The sequence below is a fragment of the Petaurus breviceps genome, unplaced genomic scaffold (assembly GCF_028583685.1).
Source record: "Petaurus breviceps papuanus isolate PSGF00001 unplaced genomic scaffold, PetGlider_PUasm1.0 90743, whole genome shotgun sequence".
In the NCBI taxonomy this organism is placed as follows: domain Eukaryota; kingdom Metazoa; phylum Chordata; class Mammalia; order Diprotodontia; family Petauridae; genus Petaurus; species Petaurus breviceps.
In genome coordinates, this window is record NW_027187332.1 from 906,573 (window position 1) to 915,556 (window position 8,984).

The 8,984-nt window shown below is 36.1% G+C and overlaps 1 non-coding gene across 1 annotated transcript; it reads right to left on the reverse strand.

Moving 5' to 3' along the window:
• Positions 1-3,171: 3,171 nt before the first annotated feature.
• On the reverse strand, positions 3,172-3,275 carry LOC138145734 (U6 spliceosomal RNA). Its single transcript, XR_011164298.1, has one exon. It is a non-coding gene; the product is annotated as a U6 spliceosomal RNA (small nuclear RNA).
• Positions 3,276-8,984: the final 5,709 nt, after the last annotated feature.

Sequence of the window (8,984 nt, forward strand, 5' to 3'; positions counted from 1 at the left end):
CAAAATGAAAAATGGCAGAAAAAAACTGTGCACAGTAGTGAAACTGTTGGACAATTTCTATCTTTGAGTTGTTCAGCAGTTCTTAACATTTCACAGTTTTGAGACAATTCCAAAAGACTGATGATGAAAAATTTTATCTCCTTCCAGAGAAAAGGTGATGGATTCTGAAGGTAGATTGAAGCATATATTTTTCCTTTTTTTAAACAGTATTTTCTTGACTAATATGACTAATACTGTAATACTTTTGCATGACTACACATGAATAATCTATATAATACTGCTTGCCTTCTCAATCAGGGTGTGGGAAGAAAAAGATGGAAGAAAAAAATATTGGACATCAAAATTTTAAAAATGTTAAATTTTTTACATGTAATTGGAAAAAATGAAAATAAAATGCATTCATTCATATTCCTATGTACATTGAAATTAATGTACAAAACAATTACTTTGATGGTAGAGGAGTTTGTAATTTTAATATGATTTTTTAATATATTATTGTCAATGGGAAAGTTATTAGAATTTGAGAATATATACTTTTTCCATTATATGATTTCAAAATTGGAATATTCTTTGAATCATTGTTTTACTTTGTGATATAACAAATTGGAGGATATAAAGAAATTCAAGTTAAGGGTTTAAATTTATTGAATTTTACTTAACAAAGCTTTTAATGTACTTTAATGTACTAATGTACCAGGATTTTCAGAAAGCCCTAGAAGAGATATCTTGGGAGCAATAGGAAGTAACCAACAGTGTTAAGACCAGGCCATCTTAGGTCTTAGGGACTTTGAGATTAGTATTATTTCCTTAAAATATCAAAGCCCTTAAGATTCAGTATTCTTTTTCATGTGCAATACTTATTAAGTAGTTTTTCTATTGAAAAATATTCAGTGCTTCTAATTGTCCCCCCATCCCCAAGAAGGGGGAACCATGGGAGGAGGGACCAATGGTCAAAATCTTTGACCATCTATTTCTATCTCTCTTACTGTAGTGTAATGTAGCACATTCTGTGCTCCAGCTAAAATGGATTGTGAATTATTGTCTGATCATATCTAGCTCTTTATGATATCCATTCATTTGCAAAGTATATCCCTCCTCTATACCCAGAAGAGATTTCCTCATCATTGTTTTTTTTTTCCATTTTAAATCTTTCTCTTCCACTGAGGCAGAGTTCATGATAGTCCCTTCTTTCATGCAGCTTAACCCATACCTTTGTTCCCTTTCCTTCTGAGAAAATTAATCTCTTCTACTATGTATCATTCATTCCTTTCAGTTAAGTCACTCTTATATATTCATCAAATTTTTACTTTTTTCAAATATGCCAGTGTTTTGCGTACATGCACAGAAGCTAGAAGTCATAAGACATAGAACAATAGAGTCACAATCAGGCTCAAATTCAAATTCTTATGCACACTTTTTGATAGCAATGACACAATGAGCAAATCATTTAAATTATTTCACAATTTTTTTCTTATGACAAATAAAAATAATAATATCTATCTCAGATTATTATGAGGATTAAATTAGATAATTCATTCATAGCAACTGAAAGCCCTGAAGACCTATATAAAGGTTGCTTATTATTAATTTTCATAATAGTAATAATTATTTAATCCCTTTGCATGTTAGTAAATTTTTACTTTTTTATAGATCTTTGCATACTCAACACAGCACAAAAACTTGCACTATTTGTCACTTAATAGTTGTTTACTGGTTTTTAATTTGAATATATTTACCTGCTGTATTCTGTTGGTCACATTTAAATGCCCTTCTTTGAATTTTCTCTAACTCTGTTTCTTCCTGAAAACAGCCATTTTCAATCTTACTTCCAAAGCCTTATTTATCAATCCTTATAGATTATTTGACATAGTATTACACTTGGCTAGGAAAAATCTATGATGATTCACAGTTCTTTTTCTTAGGTTGTATTTGATACATCAGATATCATCTTTGTATCATGCTGATCATGTTTTTTTTTTCCTTTACCTTACATTTTGTCATATACTCTAAACAATTATTAGTAAAACTGGTTAATTTCCTAGACAGATAGTATTCTCATAGTTAAAGAGAGATATCTATGGTAATATTTAAATTAATATTTTAGTTATAGAATATTTACAATGTTCTAATCTGCTATAATAAACACAATTTTAATTTAAAACCTTAGCATCAAAACACAAATTTCTAAAATTTTCTTTAAAATTTCAAGAAAAAACAGATTAAATATTAATAAAAGGTGAGATATTTGTGATAAACTCTCTGTGAATTTTAATGTGCTTTGATAATTCCAATGGATCAAAATGTACTTTCATTCAAAATGAAGAGTGTCATTAGCACAAAGTGTATCTGCCTATGTAAAGACTAAAATCTTTAAATATCTAAGCTGAAAGAAGATATTGTCACATCTTAAATCAACCACATTTACTAAGAAGCAATTAGTTACCATACAACAGTAAAGGATGAGTTCACTCCAACCATATTCATTGAAGTGACATTTATAGTGAAATAGCAAACAAAAAAAATGTTGAGAAGACTGAGTAGTAGTTGTCTAGACCTAACAGGCTTTCAAAACTGTCTTCCAAATTCCCTTATAAATATTCTCTCACTGAATGTTATTAAGTTGTCAACAATAATTGAGGAAATAATGTTTATATAAACCTTGCCCCCATAAACAAAACATCTACTTAAGTAATTAGTTTATCTCACTGACTTCAATTAACTCTATATTTGTCTTGTAAGATACTACTTTCAAAGATAACTACTCTTTATAAAGGTCACATATTCATATAATGCCCATGCCAATCTCTGCTTTTAATGTAAAAAATAGCATTTAAATGACTGCCTCTAGACATTTCTAGACAGTTTAAACAAAAACAACTCAGGCAGAAATATGTATATATTTAGATTTGCTTTTGTTGTTGCAAAGAAAGATGGATTGAAAGATTAAAAATGTTTCATTTTCACAGTGAATAAAGTAGCAACATTTATTTTAATTCAATTAAAATGATATATTAAACTATTACTATTGACCAAGCACTTTGCTTACAGCTTAATTTGCCAGGAAAAAAATAACAATAGTATATGCCATGGAAAAATCTTGGATTTTATTATATTTCAATTTATTTTGATCTTTCCATTTAGAACATTAATTCTCAATGAGATCAATTATTTTTTAATATTGAATGCTTCATGAATTTGTATGTCATCCTTGCTCAGGGGCCATGCTAATCTTTTCTGTATTGTTCTAATTTTAGTGTATGTGAGTATGGAATCATCAATTAATGGAATCATCATGAAATGTGACTATCATTTTCCCAACAGTGCTAAATGGATGGTGAGCAAAACTTTTTTTTAAGGTTTCCTTGCAAGTTTCTTGAATGTCTAAGACTATGATATTACAAAAGAATTGCAAACTTCTTCCCATTTCCAAGTGACATCTCTAAAAAAAGTAGAATACTTGCATTTCAGTCTTGTTTAATGACTTACTAGATGTTTGGTGTGAGGCAAATCAATCAACCTCTCTGAGATTCAGTTTCCTCACTTATGATGTTGTGGTAATGTTACCTTCATTACATGTTTGATGGTTATGAAGAAAGTGATTTATAATATGAAGAAGCTCCATTCAATGCTACTCAACACACAAAATACCTACTATGTGTGATGTACAATAGAGAGAACTATAGAAACAGGATAAGTATAATTGGGTGCTATTAAAGAGCTTACAATCTAATAAGAATAGAGATGTGTATGTGTGTGTGTGTGCATGTGCATGTGTGTGTGTGTGATTAAAAAAGAGAACTAGAATAGTTTTGTGGGGAGGAGAGCTGAAAGGAATAAGAAAATGGGAAAACTATTATGCAGATAAAGTTAAAAGGATCTGGCAATTGACTGAATAGGAAAACAGGTAGGAGTGAGGGAAAGGGAAGGATCAAAGATATTTCTAAGGATGTGTGATTACATGATTGTAATAGTAATGTAATTTGAAAATCCCCTTGTATTGGCAAGCATTTAGCACCTTGTTTCAAGTGTGATTGTATCAAATATTGCAATCCAGAACTTGTGAATCCAACAGTGGGAGGAACTTTCTGTTGTAACAGGAAGGGGCACAAAACAGGGAGGAGCTAATACCTTATAAGGAAAAGTCCAAGCTAAGAGAGGCCAGCATTTCTCTCAGAGAGTATCTGGAAGATGGACTTCTACTGTTAGATTGAGGACTGGACTGAGAATTTAGAAGAACTGAGAAGAGAAATGAGAACTGAGAGCTGAGACAGACCTTCTTGGAGTAAGCCACATGGAGGCTGAGGAGAAGAGACCCGGGCTTGAGAAAGTAATTTTGATTTTGAGAACAGAACTCCTGGTGGCAGACCTTCTTCTGAGAGCCAGCCAGAACTTCTGCTGAGATCTTTCTTCTGGGAACTTCTGCTGAGAGCTTCTGAAAAACAGCTGGAAATTCTGCTGAGGAGCTAACATGAGTGATAGAGGAGGATCCCTGCTTGAGGAACCTGTTGTGAAGGATTGGGAATGTGGGTGTTCACTGCATTGAGCATGTGTACCAATTTCGTGGTTACTGTAATGACTTTGATTTTCTGGTTCTGGGACTGGGTTTCCTGGTATTTGAATAAGGACTTGAGGTGGACTAGACACTGTGAACTTCAATATGGAACAGGAACTGCACAGAAAGGTGGACAAGGAACAGGGATCTGTGTGCCTTTGAACTCAGGTGGTAGTTGGTTAGATTTGGGCAGTAGCTGGGACCATGGAAGAGGAACCAGAAGCTGAGAGCCTTCCTCGGTCAAGATAAAAAAGACCTCTCCTTGGGTGTTTAATTCTGACTGATGAAATTGTAAGTGACTTATGACCTAGGGATGAATGGCCTTTGTACTTTCTACTACCCTTTAAGAGAGTACCTAGGAGCGACTGGTCATAATTTAACTGAATTGCACCACTTGGGTGGAGGACTTTGACTTTTATACTTTGTGATTGAATTAAGGACTTTGTGATTGACTAAAAGAATGTACTTTGCTTAAAAGTATGTGACCACTTTGGTGAAAATTATGTGGCTATTTTAGTGATAAGTTATAACATTGTGAATGCCTTACCTTGATTTTCTTTGAATGTTTTAGCTTAGTTTGTTACTGAATAAATTGAGAGTTCACTATACTGTGTAATCAGAAGCTTGAAAGCTGTTCACAGCAGCAGTCCTCTGGAAAGCTGCTCATGCTTAGCTGTATAATGATAAAGGGGACAGTGTTATTATCAGAAAAAAAATTTGAGAAAGTGAAGTTGGGGTAGCTAGGTGTCACAGTGAACAGAGAACCAACCCTGGATTCAGGAGGACCTGATTTCAAATCTGACCTCAGACACTTCACATCTACTAGCCAAGTGGCCTTGGTCAAGTCACTGAAGCCCAATTGTCCTGCCTTGCCTCCTCTAAAGAGCAAAAGAAAAAAAAGTTAGGTTAAGGGATAATTTTTTTTTTCCTTTTTGGAGGGAGGAAGGTAGGGCAATTGGGGTGCAGTGACCTACCCAAGTCATATGGCTCATAAGTTTTAAGTGTCTGAGGCCAGATTTGAACTCAAGTCCTCCTGATTCCAGGGCCAGTGCTCTGTTCACTGATCTACCAAGTCACCCCAAAGAGAAAGTTTTAATGGAAGATAATAAGTTCAGTTTTAGACATGATGATTTTGAGGTGTCAGATGGATACCCAAGTGGAAAATACCAAAGGCCATTTGCAAATATAGGATTAGAATTTTAGAGATAGGTGGAAAATGCAGACTTAGGTATGGGAATTTTCTGCAGGGGGGCAGGGGGCAGCTATGTTTTCTATCCCTCCCACACATAAAACTGAGAATTCTATTAGCCCAATATGGGCTCTTAAGTATTTGGAACAGAGGCAATGAGAAGAAAAGCCAAAAAAAAAAAAGTACAACAGAAAAAAATTTAGAAGAGCCAAAAGATATAGGCCAATGCCTAAAGAATCAGGAAGGACAAGAAAGGAGATTCTGTCTGGCATTTGGCAGGGAAATAGCTTGTGTTGCGGTTGTGGTTGTTAAATCATTTCAGTCATATCTCACTCTCTGTGACCCCATTGGGATTTTCTTGCCGAAGACACTGAAATGGTTTTCTACATACTTTTCCATATCATTTTGCAGATAAAAAACTGAGGCAAACAAGGTTAAATGACTTACCAAGGTTCACACAGTTATTAAAGATCTGAGACCTGACTTAAACTAAGTTTGTCCAGACTAATGACTCCAGAGGACTATATATTGCCACGTAACTGCCTCTAACCTTACATATATCTATTATAATTTCATGATAGTTTAATAGTAAGCTTGAACTCTCACTTATACAATTACTTACTCCTTTAAGATAAATAGGCAAGGGACAAGCAGTGAACATATATGACCATGATTTGCAAGAGGCTGTAATGTAATGCCAAAAGAAAGGCAACTTCCCAAGGTTCAGAATACCAGCATAGGTGCTCTCCATTTTATTCAGTAACAAACCCAGAACAGAGAAGATCAAAACATGACATCATTCAAAATACAGCATTTACTAAGTGTGATTAAATAATCTCCAAGTACTACCCCACCCCAGGACCTTCCAATCATTCAATCAATTACAAAGTCTCTGTTCTAAATACTTCTCCACCCCTAGGCTATACCTTAATTAAGTCCACCACAAAGCCCCTCTTCTAAAATGGAGATTAGTTTCCAAACATAAGGTCAAAAGTTCCCCACCCCTGGATCACAATTGAATCTACCCCAGAGCCACATCAAGTCCAAACACAGCACCTAATACCCAAATGGAGGTCCCTTCCCCATCCTGACATGAGGCAAGTTCTCAGCAATCTTAGTTCCTGGGGAGACAAGGCTTAGCAAGGCCACAAGATACATTGCCAATCCCTTCATGAATTTATCCTCTGTCTGTAGAACAGTCCTAGAACCCCTGAACACATTAGCAAAGCCCTCTCCCAGGACCTCTGTAAACATACAACAAGAACATCCTTCTTCAGGGCCTCTGAACCAACAGAAAGGCTCCCAGACCCCTGCAACAACAGCACCGTCCTTCACCAGTGGACAGTATTCACTCTCCGTCTGCAGGACAGGCTCAGGGCTTCTTAGCGAACACCCAGGTTCCAGGACTTCTTCAACAAAAGGACTGTCTTTCACCAGTGGACAAATCTGGCAAAACAACATCAAAACAGACAGACAAAGTACCAGCAAAACAGTCATGTCTCCTCAGTCCTTGGCAGCTCAGGGGGCAGGTCTCAAAATTCCAGGGCAATTCAAAGCAGCCACCAGCAATTCTCTTAGTCTCTCTCTCTCTCCACGAGGTGCTGCTTCCAAAAAGATCTTCCGCCTCTCACTTGTCTCTCCAAATCTACATCACCAGCTCCTCCCAGTTCAGGACTCTCTTTTCACATCAACAAGTCCATCCCACAGGTGGGATTAACAAGCTCTGGGTTTTAACACAATCAATTTGAAAACCAAGCCCAATACAGGGGAATCGCCACATTCCATTACTATCACAGAGGCATTGTCAGAATTGAAGGCCACAATGCTAACCACAGCTGTGGGCAAAGGTAGTATCACCTAGGAGAGGTTTGGGTCTCTAATTGACAACAACAATGGAATGCAGGGTCCTATTTGAATTTGGAGAGAAGAGAGAGATTATGTGCTATATAGCAGATACAGAGGCACCATAATTTATTGGACATTTACCTCTCCTCCCACTCCAAAATGTTTGGCTGGGGGTACTATAGACCTAAAAAATATCCATAAACTCCTTGTGAAATCATCTAAGGGAGGGATTAAAATGTGAATCTGACTTTCCTGCAGGCAAAGGGAAAGGCTCATATCTGAGCAAACAATTCTTTGGATTCGTCTGAAAACAAACAAGTTTATACTGTCTGGAGAGAGAAAAGAGAATAGGCTCCCAATACACACTCAGACAAGATTTCCTTTCCATTTTGTTTTGTATGATTTTTTAAAAATAAGTTTATGCAATTTTTGTGTGAACAAAAAAAAAAACCTTGAAACGTAGCTCTACTGAGAAAAGGGGCGAGTTCCTTTATTCCTCTTAAGTAGAAATTCAGAACAAGACAAGAATTAAATTGATGAATAAAAATGTATCAGAACTTTAAAACAATAAGGTGAATAGTACCACGAAAAATGACAGAGATGAAAGAGGAAGTCACTTCCCTTAAAGCCATATAGAGCTTGTGATCACCTTAAATCTATATTTATTGTTATGAGAAAAGTAAACAACTGCTTGATGTCAACATTTGGCTTACCATATGTGTCCCTAATTACTTAATTGGGCTAGACAACTTCACAGAAGTGCCCTATTGTGGATGAAAAAAAATGCCATTCAAATCAATAAATGTTTGATGATTAATGATTTATGAGTGAATAAAATGACTAAAAAGTTTGGTAAAGTCAGCTTGATGGATTGAAAAGGTATTGGATTTGGAGCACATTGTTAAATGTCAATTTAGGTGGGTGGAGTTAAAGCAGGGACTCACCAGAGCTCTCTGCCAAACCCCTTAAAATACCTCTAAAAAGTGTATCTGAACAAATTATAGATTGGCAGAATCCACAAAGAGAGAGTGTGTGGCACATATCCAGTCCAAGACAATCTGAAAGTTAAAGAAGATGAGTCTGTAGCACCTGGTTTGGAGAGGAGCACAGTCTACCTAACAGGCTGTCCCCATGCCGCCTATCATATCAAAGCTGAAGCAGAGCCCAGGGGACTGAATCTCTTATAGCTGTGGTGATTCCCACACCTCTAAGAACAAAAGTGGAGTCTCTCAGAAATGGGTGAGAGACAAGCTCAGTCCTATGCATGGCTGGTAGCAGCAGCAGCAGCAGCTCCTCCTGGGACAATTAGCACACAGACTAAATGTTTGAAAGTCATCTATTTAAACTTCCAGGAGCCAAGATTGCAGAGTAGGCAGTAAGTTGTTCTCACACTCCCTT